The 15,148-nt window shown below is 42.1% G+C and overlaps 1 protein-coding gene and 1 long non-coding RNA gene across 2 annotated transcripts in view; one reads left to right on the top strand and one right to left on the bottom strand.

Moving 5' to 3' along the window:
- LOC122616604 (zinc finger MIZ domain-containing protein 2) overlaps window positions 1-15,148 on the bottom strand; it is a 40,106-nt gene that overhangs the window by 20,649 nt on the left and 4,309 nt on the right. The gene's annotated exons all lie outside the window — the stretch shown is intronic.
- On the top strand, window positions 1,745-4,742 carry LOC122616605. Its single transcript, XR_006325916.1, has 3 exons — window positions 1,745-1,981; window positions 3,879-4,009; window positions 4,081-4,742. It is a non-coding gene; the product is annotated as an uncharacterized LOC122616605 (long non-coding RNA).

Here is a 15,148-nt window from a genome sequence, read left to right as displayed (position 1 = left end):
CAAAGCAGCAGACGATAGCAAAAAACGTGGGGGTGGGGGGGCTGTGTGGAAGGGGAGGGGCAGGTGGAAAGTAGGGAAATGGTCGCGTAGAGGAGTGGGGAGGGAGGGGAGGGGTGGAAAGTGGGCGGCCAGGGGGGCGGCACAAGTGTCTGTTTGTCGCTGCGTCGGTCAGTCGGCAAATATGTTGCGCATTTGTGAGCGAGTGAAAGAGAGCGTCATATGGGGTGCGACAGAGACAGCGCAGCATCGTCAACTGCTGTTGTAACTGTTGTTTTGCAGCTACAACTGCTGCTGCTGTTGTTGTTACTGTTGTTGTTGTTGCTGCCGGGGGGTGGCTGGGCGGAAAAGCGAACGCTGGTAAAATGCGTGCAAAGGCAAAGCCAGAAGGAAAGAAATAAAAACCGAAATGAAAAGCTGAAGGGCGAAACTCGAAATACACTTATAAAGCGATTATACTCGAACTCTTTGAAGGGGCGAGAAAAGCGTGCTGCGTAAAAAGGAAGCTGTGCGCCCAAATTCGAATTCAAATACAGGAATACAGGAACTGCATTATCAGTTGAAGGAAACGTGTTTATTATAAACACTTAATATTCCTATTTTAAAAATAGTGGGATCACTTTGCTTAGGGATATGAGCTCAAACAATATTATTTTAAGATATACATATGTATATTGTAAACAAAAGATTGGGGATCACAACAAACCAAAGATATTTTATAGAGCATATAGGTAAAATTGTATATAATTATTGAATATATTTATACAATGGCCAATTGAATATTTATATTTAAGCTTAAGAGCTAACTTAACTAATTGTAGGGTAGCAAGAAGCACCCACAAAACCGAAAAAAAACATAAAGCCAAAAGCAGCGGCAGTAAACGATGAACTTTGCTGGCTGCTTTTGTTGCTTTTTGTTATGGATGGTTTGGGTCTAAAGCAGACACCTTTCCACGTGCAGGTCGGTACTCCCCGCCCCCGTCCTCGCCCCCGCCAAGACCCCAAACCCCCCTCCACGCTCCCCCCAGTTTGGGGTCTGCAGAAAATAATCAGCGAAAAACGTAGGAGAAAAAGAGCGTGCAAAATTATGCTGAGTGCTTGGCTGGCTGCCACACAAAGTGAAAGAAAGGCAACGACAACGACGACGTCTTCACCGCTCCCACCTACCCCCAACCCCCCTACCCCCCTGGGCCACTGTAGACCCTGCAGTGCCCCCGTTCGGGCGCCCCTGGACCGCCCTCCAAACGCTGGGCTCTCCTTTTTTCACGAGAGCAGCATAAATGCGAGGAAAAAGGCAGAGAAAGAGGAAAAATCAAGGAGGAACTTGGTTGCCAGCAGGGGCGTCGGCGAAGGGGGGGACTTGGGTGGCTCTTTGCCGGCAGATACTTCGAGATTTAGCCCCATGCCTCCCCCCACTGGTTTTCATGCATTTTATCAGTCGACGCTGACGATTTTCTTGGCGTTTTTATTTTTATTATTTCGCTTTTTTTTTATTTTTCCCTCTCGCTCTTTGCTCGGTTTCGTTTATGATTTTTTTCCTCCGCTCTGCGCTGCTCGGGGTTTTTGTTTTTATTTGGGTTTCGTTTTGGGATCGGGCAAATGTATCTGTATCTGAATCTGTATTTGTATCTTTATATGTGGCGCTGCGGTCGCTGCTGTTGTTGTTGCTGCTGCTGCTGCTATTGTATCGCTTTTGTATCTTTTAGCGCTGTTTTGAGTTAAGCAATTGATGGATATGGTTTATTTATAACGCTTGGCGACCGAAACCGAACCGAACTGAACTGAACTGAGCCGAACCTCATCATCCTCTCCATCGGATCGGCGGCAACCTCATCATCGCCATCGGAATTCCGACGACGTCGAGCAGCTCGCACAATGAGTGCGGACGTGTATCTGAGTATCTGCAAGATACTCGTACTCGTACTCGTACTCATGCCCGTACACACTCACTCACTCGCTCGCTCGCTGCCTGCGTTCGATAAACGTAAGCGTAATAATATTTTATTGAAATTTGTTTTCTTGCCTGTACTTGCCTCGCTCCCCCCTGCCCACCCTCCCCCCTCTTTACCACTGTCTCTTTGGGTATTTTCTTTTCGTTTCGGGTGCACCGTAAATTATTTAAATTTATTAACATTTTATTCCCCTCGATCTGTGTTTTTTATATATTTCTTATATTTATCGAGGTCAGCAATGAAGAATAGGGATATTTTTTTAGTCCTTGAAATTCGAATTAAGAACTGAATTAATGTTGAGTTTAATTTTAAGCTCACAGAAGAAATTAAAAAACGAAATGAAGTTAAGTTTAATTTAAAACTAAAAAAAAAAATGTTGATCGCTTCTTTTAAATTATTTCTAAGTCCAAAATGAAACTTAAGAAAACGGTTAATATATACAACCATGTTTTTAAAAATCAAATATCTAAATATTACTTTATATAAATTAAGGCAATCAAGCGGTAAATTCTACTTATTAAATCATTTTTAATTCGAATTTTAATGTATGAATGGCTGATTTTAAAACAAAAATATAAATATAATTACTTTGTTATTGGTTATCGAATGACATTAAATGATTATCTAGTTTAATAACATGTTAATGCAAAGAAGTGGCTTGGCATTTGGTTCAGTGTTGTGGGGACTTTGGTGGGGACTGAGGGGCCTTCATTTCTTTTGTCGCTGCTTGCTTTTTTGCGCTCCGCTATAAGTATCTGTTGGATAAATATGAGGTTAAAGCGCTGCCTGCTGCCTGCTGAATGCTGCCTGCTGCCGTCTGCCTGCCTGTAGTTTCTTCACTTCACCTTAGCTCAGTTCACTTGCATCTGTATCTGTAGTTGTATCTGTAGCTGCAGCAGAAGTATCTGTATCTGTATCTGTATCTGTAGCTGCAGCAGAAGTATCTGTATCTGTATCTGTACCTGCAGCTGTAGTAATACCCAACTCGAACTCGAACCCAAACCCGCACCCGTATCCGTATCTCTATCTGCATCTGTATCTGTATCTGCATCTGCATCGGTGTGTTTTTCATTGGGTCCCTGCTCTGGAGTCTCGAGTGCAGCGCATTTTGATTGTTCGCCTGCTCTTTTGATGAAAACATAAATATCACAACGCCGCCGAGCGAAAAGAGCCCGAAAAAGAAGCCTCAAGACATCCGAGAAGTGGATGAGGATGAGCCACAAGACGATGGCGTTGGTGATCATTATGATGATGATGATGATGCCTTCCACCATCGGAATTTCTATTTAGCTCTCTCGATTCCTGTTCTCGCATTTGGAATGAATGAAAATGTTTTTCCTCTTTCCCGCTCTCTTTTCGTTGCTTTTCTTTTTTGTGAGCGTTACAACTCCAGGAGTTTTCTGGGTGATTTTTTTTTTTGCTTTTGGTTTTTTGCCTTTTCCCTGTGCGGTAAATTGATACGGCAATGGTGGCTTAACACCGGGCGTATAACTTCTCTATTAATAGGCCTAATTAAAGCCACTGAAAACAGCAATTGGCTCGGGTTTTTCCTGCAGGCTGGCTTAATAGTGTTAAATTGGGTTTTATTAGAGATTAAAATTGATTTTTGAGTTTCGGCAGCGAGATGAAATATCAGGAGATTGGAAATTGGATTACTTTTAAGACATCATTTTTCAGTTTGCGCCACAAGATCGAATTTCAGGAAGTGGTGGTTGAAAGTAATTGAATTTTAATGTTATTGTGAACAAATGCTGAATACAAATTTTGAAAAGGAATTATGGAAATGAGCATAACTTGAAATGAACAACAAAAAATATGTATTTTATATAAGAAACAGGTGAATTCAACGGTAAATTTGATTCCTTTAAAATATAGTTTACAAATAAGAAATAATATTACATTTGAAATACATTTTGTATTTGCTTTCAGTTGCATTTTAGAATGCATTTCCTCAGAAGACCCTATTTTGTTTGTCGATTAATTATGCGGCCCCCTCAAGAAATGATTGAGCACGTTTAAAAATAAGTCGGATATCAGGGAGAAATCCCATAAATTTTGGGGTGAGTGCAGTACTTCTGCATACCCCTCATTTTATGACCCTCCTCGAATAACTTAATAATTATTCATGCAGTTACCCGACGCAATTACAACAAAAGTGGATGCCACATGCCCACGCTTCAAAAGCGCAACAACAAGAGCGATAAATAAAAACAACGATCGACAACAAACAAACAACCAACAACGAACAACCGAAACAGCAACAACAAAAGCAAAGACAACAACGTGAAAAGTGCGTTGTACATAAACGAAATCGAAACGAAACGAATAATAAATGAGAGGCAAAGGAACGACAATACTTTATATAGTTGAATGACTGAACCAACCCGTCAACCACACCAACGACGAACAAATTAACACACAAAATACTTATGCGCAATAACACCAACAATACCAATAACACCAACAATACCAATAACAACAACACCAAAAACAACAAGAACTGGCCCTCTTCGCCAACAAAATTACCTTAAAAACCCCAAACAAGCTGAAACACAAAAAAATATGGAAAACACAAGCCAACAAAAAATCTGAAAATAAAAATACATTAAACGAAATAAGATGAATACCAAACAAATAAAAAAGTTATGCGTTGCACTTGGTTGTGGCGAGTGCGAGGGGGATGGGGCTAGCGGAGCGATAGAGACGGACAGTGAGGGATTGTATAAATGGAGGCGAGCGAGAAATTATGCCACAATCAAGTACAACACAGCGGCAGCAACAACAAACATAGAGGAAAATTCCCTCGGAAAAATGCGTGGTGATGGGAAAACCGAAGTTAGAGATGGTCAAATTCATCTGGGATCAGAAGAAAAGAAATGGGAGATCATAAGAGCCATTTAATCCATAAGTTGAATTCATTCAATCTTTAAACATTTTCATCTAAATTAATGGTATACATTGGTATGCATTGAAAAAGTAAAACAATTTAATGAAATTTAAGTCTGCCACTATTAATTTTAATAAAATTGAATAAACAGTCGAGCACCACTATTAATTTTAAGTGAACAACTTAGACAAAATTATACAGAATACGCACTTAACCGCCTTTTTTCTAAATTATACGCTGAGCGATTCTTCTTTGTCATCTAATGAAGGTAATCCAAACAAACCCTAAGTTCCCACCTTCAAAAATCACCGCCGTCATAGAATAATCCACTCACGCAGTCATCGCCCAAATGGATCAGTCAGTTTGCGATCATATCAGGGCAGCGAGATATAGTAGAGCAGATCGCCTCCAAGGCGCACAAAGACGCAGATACAAATGCAGATACAGATAGAGGGCAGATGACGATGGTGTTTGTATTCCATCGCGATGATGATCATGATCGGCGGTCAATGATAATTCCATTTTGTTTTGTTTTTGCGTTTGCATGCGACGCTGAAACGCTTTCGTATTCGGATTCGAAATCGGAATCTGAATCTGAGTGACTACCCAACTGCTTGCCTACGAGCTAATGTATCTGTATCTGGGCATTTTTCTGGGTATCCGTGTATCTTTGTATCTTTGTATCTCTGTGTCGGCTGGCACAAAACAAGCTGCCGCCGCCGTTGCCGTTGCAGTGGAAGATGCTCGAATGCAATCGGCTGTCTGCTTACATTCCATAGATACACAAAAATAAAATGCGGCTACAATAAATAATATTTAAGGAGAGGGAAGGTAAATGAGTACAACCAATGCTGCTGGCTGGCTGGGTTAGGTAAAAATCAGTTCACCCCTATCCCAATTTTCCACATCGCTTCGTGAAGTTCTCCCCCAGCGCCGATAAAACGTTATCTTTCATCATAATAAACGGAGATAGCACTTAGGTTGGGCAATTACCAATAGGCGGCAACACCTCGACGCGACTTCACTTTGCCGTCTAATTGCTTAACAAAAGCTTCAATTAAACACTTCAAAGAGCTTATTACAAACCAATAAACCGCACCACTCACCAAACGAGAATCCCTGGGCGCAAAGAATTCGCAGCTCCTCAGGCGGAACGACGGCGAATGTCAAGGATACGCCACAAATACAGATGGAGATACAAACACACAGCTTGTGGAGATACAGATACAGATGCAGATACAGATACAGCTAGGGATATAGACACGAATTAAGAGCCAGTTTCACTGATACCCGTACACTCGCGGAACAAAGAGAGCACGCTCCACTCCATTCAAGTCCACTCCATCGATGTTCTCGATGGCCTGGAATATCGCTTTACACACATGATATAAGTGCCATGACTGCGTGGCCCGATAATTGTCTGTTTTGTCTGCCGTTTGTTGACTGCCTTTCAGTGTCCTCAGTCCTCAGTCCTCCTGCCCTCGACCCTCGGTCCTCGGGCCTCTGCTCCTGCCGCTCCTGCAGCTCCTGCTTATCCTGTCTAGCCAACTCTTGACGGTGACGCAGTTGTGCCTACTCGAGGCTTCTGTTGTTCCCCGGTTGACAAAAGGCCTTCGAGCCTCTTCACAAGCCTACGAACAAGCGATGCCCCTGTGCGGTTCGGTTTTAGTGGGGACTGATCCTATCTACACCGCGAAAAATGGGTACTTATTTCAAGATTAGTGGCCAATTTATATCATTTATTTAATGATTTTATATTATATTAAGTGCCCATTTATAGACTCAAATGATTTAGTGCTGATACATATGTTGCATGTGATATGGAAATGTTAGTGGGTATTATCAGTTGTCACACACATTGATTGTAAGCAAGTATACATTTCAGTGCAATTCTTTATACAATTTAATATATTGCTAAACTGCAAATAAGTTCCTTCCAATTTTATTCCCTGTGACAGACTTAGATTTCCGCAGGCAAAAACCTTCACATTGCAAACCGATTGTTCACATTTAGGTATATCCATTCGGCTGCTTCTTAGTGCACCTATATTTTTATGTTCGGTGGTGGCTTTACTACTTTCCCTCACTTCTTTCTTCCCTCGGCCTTTCTTCTTTCTATTTTCGATCTCCCCCGGGTAGCGTTTTATTGGACTCTTAGCGGTTCCTAATGTACATCCTGTTGCGCTCTCGCCGGCGATCAAAACAGGGTGTCTTATCGGAGGAACATCCTTGTTTGACTACCTGAACAACTTCCGGCTCAGAGGTCGTTCTTATACATCCCATTCATTGAGTCATTTGCATGATGATGGCAAGTCGAGAGGGGTAGATCATGGCAGCAGCAAACGGAATCTCTTTCAAGTCAAAGCTCAAACTCGAAATTATTTGAACGGCAATCATCATAATCACAATAATAACTTCCCTGCGACGCACATGTTTGCCCGAGTGTGTAAGGGTTAAATGTCCTCGGTGAGGTGAGGTGTGGGTTGTGCACACCCCTTCGGGACCACCCCTTCTACCCCTTCCACCCCTTTCCAGCTTCCAGCATCTTTTGGCCAGCAGCCCCTTGTCTGGATATGGTTTTGGTGTTGGTGTTGGGGTTACTTCGGGGTTCATAATGCCTGCCTTCTTTGAACTCTTTTTGCGTCATCGTTTGCGATTAAATATACCAAAGAAAATAAATAAAATGAACGAGGATATATGTGTGCAAACGTATATAAACGCATGGCCATTTACTTATGTACAATATATGTACCTAGAAATTCATGTATTTTTATTTGGCCTTTTACTTTTCATCGGTTTTGCTTGTTTTGTTGTCGAAGAAATCCTTTTCAGCTTTTTCCGCTTACTTTTTTATGGTGCGTATACCAAATACGAACCTTTTTTGCCAGCAGTCGGGGGGTGTGGGGTGTCCCCGAACACACGCCAAATGTAACCTCAAAGGGTTAAACACGCAAAACGCAAAAGCTAAAAAAATGGACAAAAATAAATACAAAAACGAAGGACCAACCAAAAATATGAAAAGCAATAAGCAAACTCGGTGGACGTGAAAGGGAATTAGTATTCAAGAGGCGACGAGATACCCACTTTCAACAAAGAACATATGCAGGGAGGAAATACCCTGTAAAACGCACTTCAACAAATTACAAAGAGAATAATAAATAATCTGAATGCTTAATTTCAGATTTATATTAAAGCCTGTGCACACTTTTCTTGGCAGTGTGACCTTGATACTAAAATTAAGTGAAAAATAGGTTAATATATAGATATTATTTTTTAGGCACTTACATAGTTGAAATATAACTTAAACTTGATGGTTAAAATTAAACTGGTTTAAATAATTCTTTAAAAATATGTATTAAATGTACTTCTTTAAGTCAGTTTCAGGTGATCAAGCATGTACATACCTATTCATCCGAGTAATAAATAACAATAACCTATCAACCAATTTGTAAAGTTAGCGATCCTGGCTCCATCTCACTTAAGCCAATTCATCGCCACTTCATGGCTTGCTCAAAGCTCTATTCATAACCAATTCTGTCTAAACAAACATTTGGATTGGAATCTTTCGAGGAATTCCCCAACCGAAAACCAAAAGGGCTGTTTGCCTCTCCCATTGTTCGTTCGGCTTCGCTCGACATTGCTACGCGGTGAGATCGCTTCATTATCATTGAAATCGCTGGCATTATCAGATAATTAGATGGAACAATTGTCTCATTTATCTACACCAAATAACGTGTTGTATGTCATGGTCTTACCTAACCGAGAGACCCGAGAAAACCTCCCTCCCTACCACCCAGCAACCCTCTTGCTGGGTTCTTGTGTTTGGTTTTCAGTAAATTTGTTTGCTAATAGAATTTGAAAAGAACATTTGCCACGGAGGATAAGTCGCAGGGCGGAGAAGTTGCCCGGGTATTACGCAATACCTTTTGTCAGGGTCTCGCATTCGGTAGCCGTCTTACCTTACCCACGGTCCCAGGTCCCAGTCTCATGTAGATTTCTCTGTGTATTGACTTGAGATTATCGCACGCCGGGGTTAAAAACGTCCAATTTAAATTCAATTTCCGTGCAAAATGGTCAAAAGTCTGCGTGGCAAGAGGTAGAGAGGCAAGTAGATGCCGTGCACGAATAAAAAAAAAACCCACCACTTAAGGGTTTGCCAACTGAATCCGGAATGCTGAGTCCTGGATCCTGGACGCTGAATGCTGAATGCCAGCCGGATATCAAAGCGCAGACGGAGAGAGATAAACAAGGAAGCCAAACAGGATGCATGACCATGCAGGCGAAGTCACTTCATTATCGAGATTATCGGCGCAACTTCCAACCCTGGCGAGGCAGCAATCCCTCAGACTTAACATCTACATCTTGGCACAGAAAGAAAAATTGTCCTCGTAGAAATGGCCCATTTTCAAATTCGGTTGAGATTGAGGCATCGATTGAGGCATAGATCAAACTGGTTGTAGTTTGAATCGTATGTGCACCTGGTCACACTAAAACTACAAGTGTTGCCTTGCCATCGCAAGTGTGGCCTATTCTGAACACTTGTAATAGGGTAATTAGGTAATTAACTTGGCAGGGAAGCAAATATTTCAAACTAATGAATCGTTTTGCTCCGTGCACATCCTCATCCTCATCACTCTTCCCGAAACCCATCCCCCTTGTCGCCGTGGTCCACATCCTTGTGTGCATACGTTCGCGCGTCAGCACAAATGTCAAACCACTCACTGAGCCCTGTGGTGGTGATACGGTGGTGGCGCTGGCGATGGTGATGGTGGTGGTGGTGTTGGCGATGGTGGTGCGGATGTTGTTTGAATGGCGGGGTTGGTTTCCCGCTTCGCCACCCGTTCAGATCCGTTTAGGTTCTGGCTTTGCTGAGCGCCTGGCCACGGTTATCCTTGAGCCCTGCTTATTGCGAGTCGAGCCCCCAGGACAGGCTAATAAAATTTGCCAGCCAAATCCGCAACAAACCCCGAGAAATCGCTGCTTCCAAAAGGGAGCTCGAGGCGATCTGCTGAACGATGCGATTTGTGCCTGCCTCCTGAATGCCTGAATGCCTGACTGCCCGACTGCCGGCAGCCTAAGCAAATTAAAAGTGTTGAAAGTCAGCGAGGGAAAATTGGAAGGCATAATGAAAGGAAATTGTTTCAAATTGTCGTCCTTGAGGAAATGCTATAGGGTAGCAGATACTTGAGTCCTTGCGTTGCGCCAGTTGGAATCGTTTGCAAATTGAAATGAGTCTTAATTGGCCAACGGTTTGGGCAGCAGTTTGTTCAAATTGTGTTTGATCGAGTTTGATTAGCAGCGGGGCACTTACTTGTAATTGTGACATGTGTTTCATAAGATTATTGTATATATGAGTGAAAGTTGACTTTGGAAATTATAGCTTATTTATAATACAGAGAGATGGATGTACTATATACAAATAAGGCTTTAACATTAGTTCTCCTTTTCTCATTTTTTCTAAGGATTGCTTTTAGGCAAAGCTTAATTTATTCATGGATATATATTAGTTAAATGAGCCATTCTGAATGAATTCAGAGGTATTAAAGGTGAATGCTTTTATTAGAATGCCTACGTTGACCTTTAGCAATCGAATTAACTGATTACTAAACTCAAACCCTTTTAGGAAGAGGTGCTCTTTTTACCCAGTAAATTGACCCCCATAACTATTTAATTTTGGTGTAATAATCCACTGAATAAGCCACCGACTTATCAAATCGATTGGGCAGTCGCACTCGAAAGTATCTGGCATTTCAGGTAATTCAGCCAAGTACTGTTGCCATTCAGAGATGGGAAATGCTTATAAAAGTTAATTAAATGCAAGGCAAAGCAAACAACAATCAGGGGTAAGAGTTCCACGGACGAATAGGAAGTGGAAGTGGATGTGAAAATGGAAAAGAGAACAGCACAGTACAACAAAAGCGACAACAACGATGGCAAATCAATGGGCTAAGTGAAGGCAACGTGGCTAATCGATTCATTTGGAATTCAATACACAGGCACTTCGGACAAAGACGGGTAGCCGGGAAGCAGAGAGACGGGGCGGTTTGGAAAATCAATATGGAAAAGCATAAATGGCAACACGCTGGCCAAGTGTCAAATGGAGGTATGAGCCATCACCCACCCCACTTCCCAGTCCACCCCACTTCCCTCCCCTGCACTCCACTCACCCCACTTTGTGTGCTGAAAATGCAATTGCAATGGAAACCGAAAAAGCCGTCAACCACACACACTCACGGTCGCAGCGAAACAGACAGTCGGGCAGAATAGACATGTATGCACAGCTCGGGTCACACTAATAGGACTAAACTTAAGTTTTAACTAAAATACCATTTAAACAGAGATTGGATTCGAACCTTATAATATCTATAAGCCAAAATGTAACTAAAACAAAATATTTAATTTATTATGAGTTCCAAATTGACTTAGTTCTGTGGTCTCTGTAAATTATTCACAAATACAAAATCCTCTAGCTGTCTTAGGTATTAAAAGTAAAGCTCAAAGATTTCCACCACCCCTCATAGTTATTAATGTTTTAATGAGTTTTTGCAGACACGCTTGCATATTGAAGTTTGTAAGAGCTACTACAATTCCTTCCTTATCTGTTGCATGCACTCGTAAAATGGTACAATACCTCCTGGTTATAAGTCCGCTTCCCGTTCCACCCCCTGGCACCCACTCGCTCTGCCGCTCCGCCGGTCTGCCATTTTCAATTTATTGTTATTATTAATTTTGATGCCGAAATAGGAAAAAGGGATGCCGTGCCGCCAGACCAGAAATGCAAGGAAAAAATCAAACGAGGGCCGTGGCATGGATGGGATACCATGGGATGGGATACCATGGACGGCTGATGGGTAGGAAAGGAATCTACATCGACTGGCAGTCGACGAGTTTATTTGTGTGAAATTCAAATGTAAATACTTGAGGGTGCTTAAGGGTGTCTTTAGGGGTTTAATGCTCGACTGCTACGCAATTTTTCTCTCTTCGCTCAGCGCTCTCCACTCGTCGTGTATTTGTATTTTTCGGTTTCAGTGTCGGTTTCGGTTTGGGTTTGGTTTTGGTTTCGGTGTTTGGTATTTGGGATTTGCGATTTGCCTTTAGCTTGCCAAATGATTCTCCGCTGGTTGGGCTGCCATTGTGACATGCTGCACTCCCAGTCAATAGATGCCCAAGTGCATGAGGAGAAAGTACGTATTTGTATCTCGAAGGGCTTCAAAGGGTTGGGAAGTGGATTCGGGGTATTGGAATCGAGAGCAAAAGTGCAGCTGGGAAGGAGCTTATCCTTGAAGGAGCTGAAAGGGTTTGAATTTGAGTGCTTGGCGGCCTGGCGGTCGGGTGTAATATGTCAACATACGAATTACATATGATTAGGTGGGGAAACTTTTATGCAAATAAGCCAACATATTTTGAGAACCAATTTGAAAGGCACATCTTTCAGTAATATAACTCCATTGTCATAGCAAATCATTGTTAGCAATATTCCTAACAGTTGAAGATATATGTTGAAGATAAATCAAATACACATGCATCTATATTGAATGAAAGGGTATATCTTAAGTCTTTTTAAATATTTATATACATATATTTTTTCAGGCCCTTTTTAAAAAATCATTCCTACTCACATGTACTTTGTCTGTAGCACACCTTTCTTTTTAAATGCATTAAATAAGTAATGAACTAATTAAGAATTCCATGTGAAGATGCAAATTTAGCTATTTTGGTGACACTCTCGTTAGAGGGTACTTCCCAGCCGAGCATACAAAGGGAGACACCCACCTCCACCTCAGGTCAAACAACTGCCTTTTGTTTCTTGACAATTTCGTTGGCAAAGACGATGACGACAACAAAAGCCACCGTCAAAGATTAGTCATACGCAGTTGTTCCGTGGCCTGGAGTGGGTGACTCTGAGGGAGGGATTCGGAACGGAAGGAGAAGGAGAAGGGGGGAGAATGGGAAGGGGGAGCTGAGATGACGAGGACAGCGACTGCGGGACGCCAGGCGACATTCATTTCAATTGACACGTGCACAATCTGCCCGTTCCCGTCATCCAGAGACAGTGGAAAAATGTTCGAGAATCGGGCGAGGCGACTGCGAGAAGCTGGGATTACAGCCGGAGAAAGGAACCGGAGATGGAGGTGGAGGAGGAGCGGAAGATGGAGGAGGAGGAGGAGCTGGAGATGGAGCCTTATGAATATGAAAATGTCTGACAGGAGCTAAGTAGATGTCTCCTCGCACCTTGACAGCAGCTGACGATCCGGGAGGACGTTTCGCTGGCATCAGCATTAGCTTTAACCTCAAGCCAGCGAACTGTTCGCTTCTTCTTTTGTTTATAAACATTTTGGTTCACGGAAAAAATGATTAGTTCGTTTATAAAAGTGGATGATGTGACTGAGTTTAGAAGAAAATTTAAGTGCTTTCTAAACACATAAAATGTTAAATAATTTTATACAAAATATACTGGGAACTATAAACTTCTTTTATACCAGATCTTCATAACAAACAGAAACTTGAGATGCATGTATGCTAATGGCAACGCTGTGATAATTTCTCCCTGTGTACAGTCATTTGACATTTTTGTCACCCAAACAAATCAGCGGGTGGCGGCGCCCTCCACCCCGCAAAACCTAAAGATCTTTTGGCAGTATTAAAAAATTATATGCCAAATCGAAAGTGCATGTTTAACATAAACAGCCAGCCAACTAAACGAGGCGAAGAACAACAGCTGGAGTTTAGGGGGTATTTCTAATGCCTTTTTTCTTGCGCTGATCACCCGCTGGGGCGTTTGGCAATCTGCTCTTTTGATTTGAACTCTATAGTAGTAGTTCTTTGGGTGTTTACGAGTCGAGTTTTTAACCCTTAAGTGCCACGACATTTATTGCCATTTATGAGGCTCGTTTTGGGGGTTACGCATATGAAGCCGGCGGGCATTGTTGTTCCGGCATCGTTATTTATGGATATATGTATTTAATAAACTCCGTGGAAGGACACTGAATTGAAAATTTGTTCATTTGCCATGGTAAATTATATGGTTGAAGAGCAGCGTGATAGCGAGGGTGAGTGTAAAGGGTCCTATGAGAGATTATCAAAGCATATTATGGGGTTGGTATTAATTTAAACAATACGCGGATTAATAAACTGCATATTAAAAGTTATGAAACATTATACGAGCTTAAGTGTGCTGTAGTTGGTGTATACATATGTTCCAATCTGACTAGAAATTGTAAATAATATTAAAATTGCCCCCAGATGTTTTAAATCTATTAAAACCTATTTGCAAGCTAAAAGGTTAAGAGCAATCCGGATTCCGATGGCTTATAAAACGGATTTCCACTCATTAGGCAATACATTTCAAATAGAAATTGTTTCATTGCTGCGCGTCAAGCGTCAGTTGTCCAATGCTTTGATATTTAATCAAGGCAATTAATTAGCATAATCACATTAATTGTCGCCGGCAAAGTAAAAGCTCAGTCTCCCTACAAAATGCACCTCATTGCTGCCGGGTATATGGGGTTTTAGAGTTTATGAACTGAGTTTTAAATGTAAAAGCTCGCTGAATTTATATTCCCAAGGGTGTCTTTGTTTCGCTACTTTTGTACCTTTTTTTGCCATCGGAAGATGGCCTCTGTCTGTGGCACTTGGAAGCCCCTCCACTTGGCTGCTCCTCAACTCCTTAACTCTGAGCAGTTGAGCTCAACTGTTCAACTGCTTTGTTTATGATTTTGTGCCGTCATTGGGTTTTTAATTTGCCTGCCATCCGAGTATTGCCACTGCCCCGCCCCCTTCAGCTGCTGCCAAGTGCAGTTAATTCCGCAATTGCAATTGCAGTTGTGGGTTCTGGGTTGTGGGTGACTTGTTGTCGTCATCGTTGTGGGTTGCCTGTCCCCCCCCTTCTCCTCCCTCCCCCTTTGCGCCCGCTTTATGTGCTTTCCTCGCTGGCGATTTGCATAATTTGTTCTTTAATTTATGGCATGCGAATGCCTTTTCCTCGCATTACTACTCGTATTATTGTTGTGACAGCGAAAGAACAACAATAATACGAGTAGTAATGCCTTTTCCTCGCATTACTACTCGTATTATTGTTGTTCTTTCGCTGTCACTCGGCGAATGTCTCAGAGTCGGTCGCAGAGTTTTGAGTCTCCCTGATTGAGATGGCTTAATTAACTAAACGATGTGCCTGGAATTTAATTGGCAACCGCTCAGCGATGGCGGAAGCGTTTTTCTCGAGTTTAGTTTCGTGCTTTTGCCACTGGAACTTTCCACTCATGGATCACATTCCGCTGAAGAAGACGCGCCCACCAACGATCTGCTAATGCCA

The sequence above is a fragment of the Drosophila teissieri genome, chromosome 3L (genome assembly GCF_016746235.2).
Source record: "Drosophila teissieri strain GT53w chromosome 3L, Prin_Dtei_1.1, whole genome shotgun sequence".
NCBI classification, from domain to species: domain Eukaryota; kingdom Metazoa; phylum Arthropoda; class Insecta; order Diptera; family Drosophilidae; genus Drosophila; species Drosophila teissieri.
Note: the sequence above shows the minus strand (reverse complement) of the source record. Positions and strands in the feature narration are given on the sequence as shown.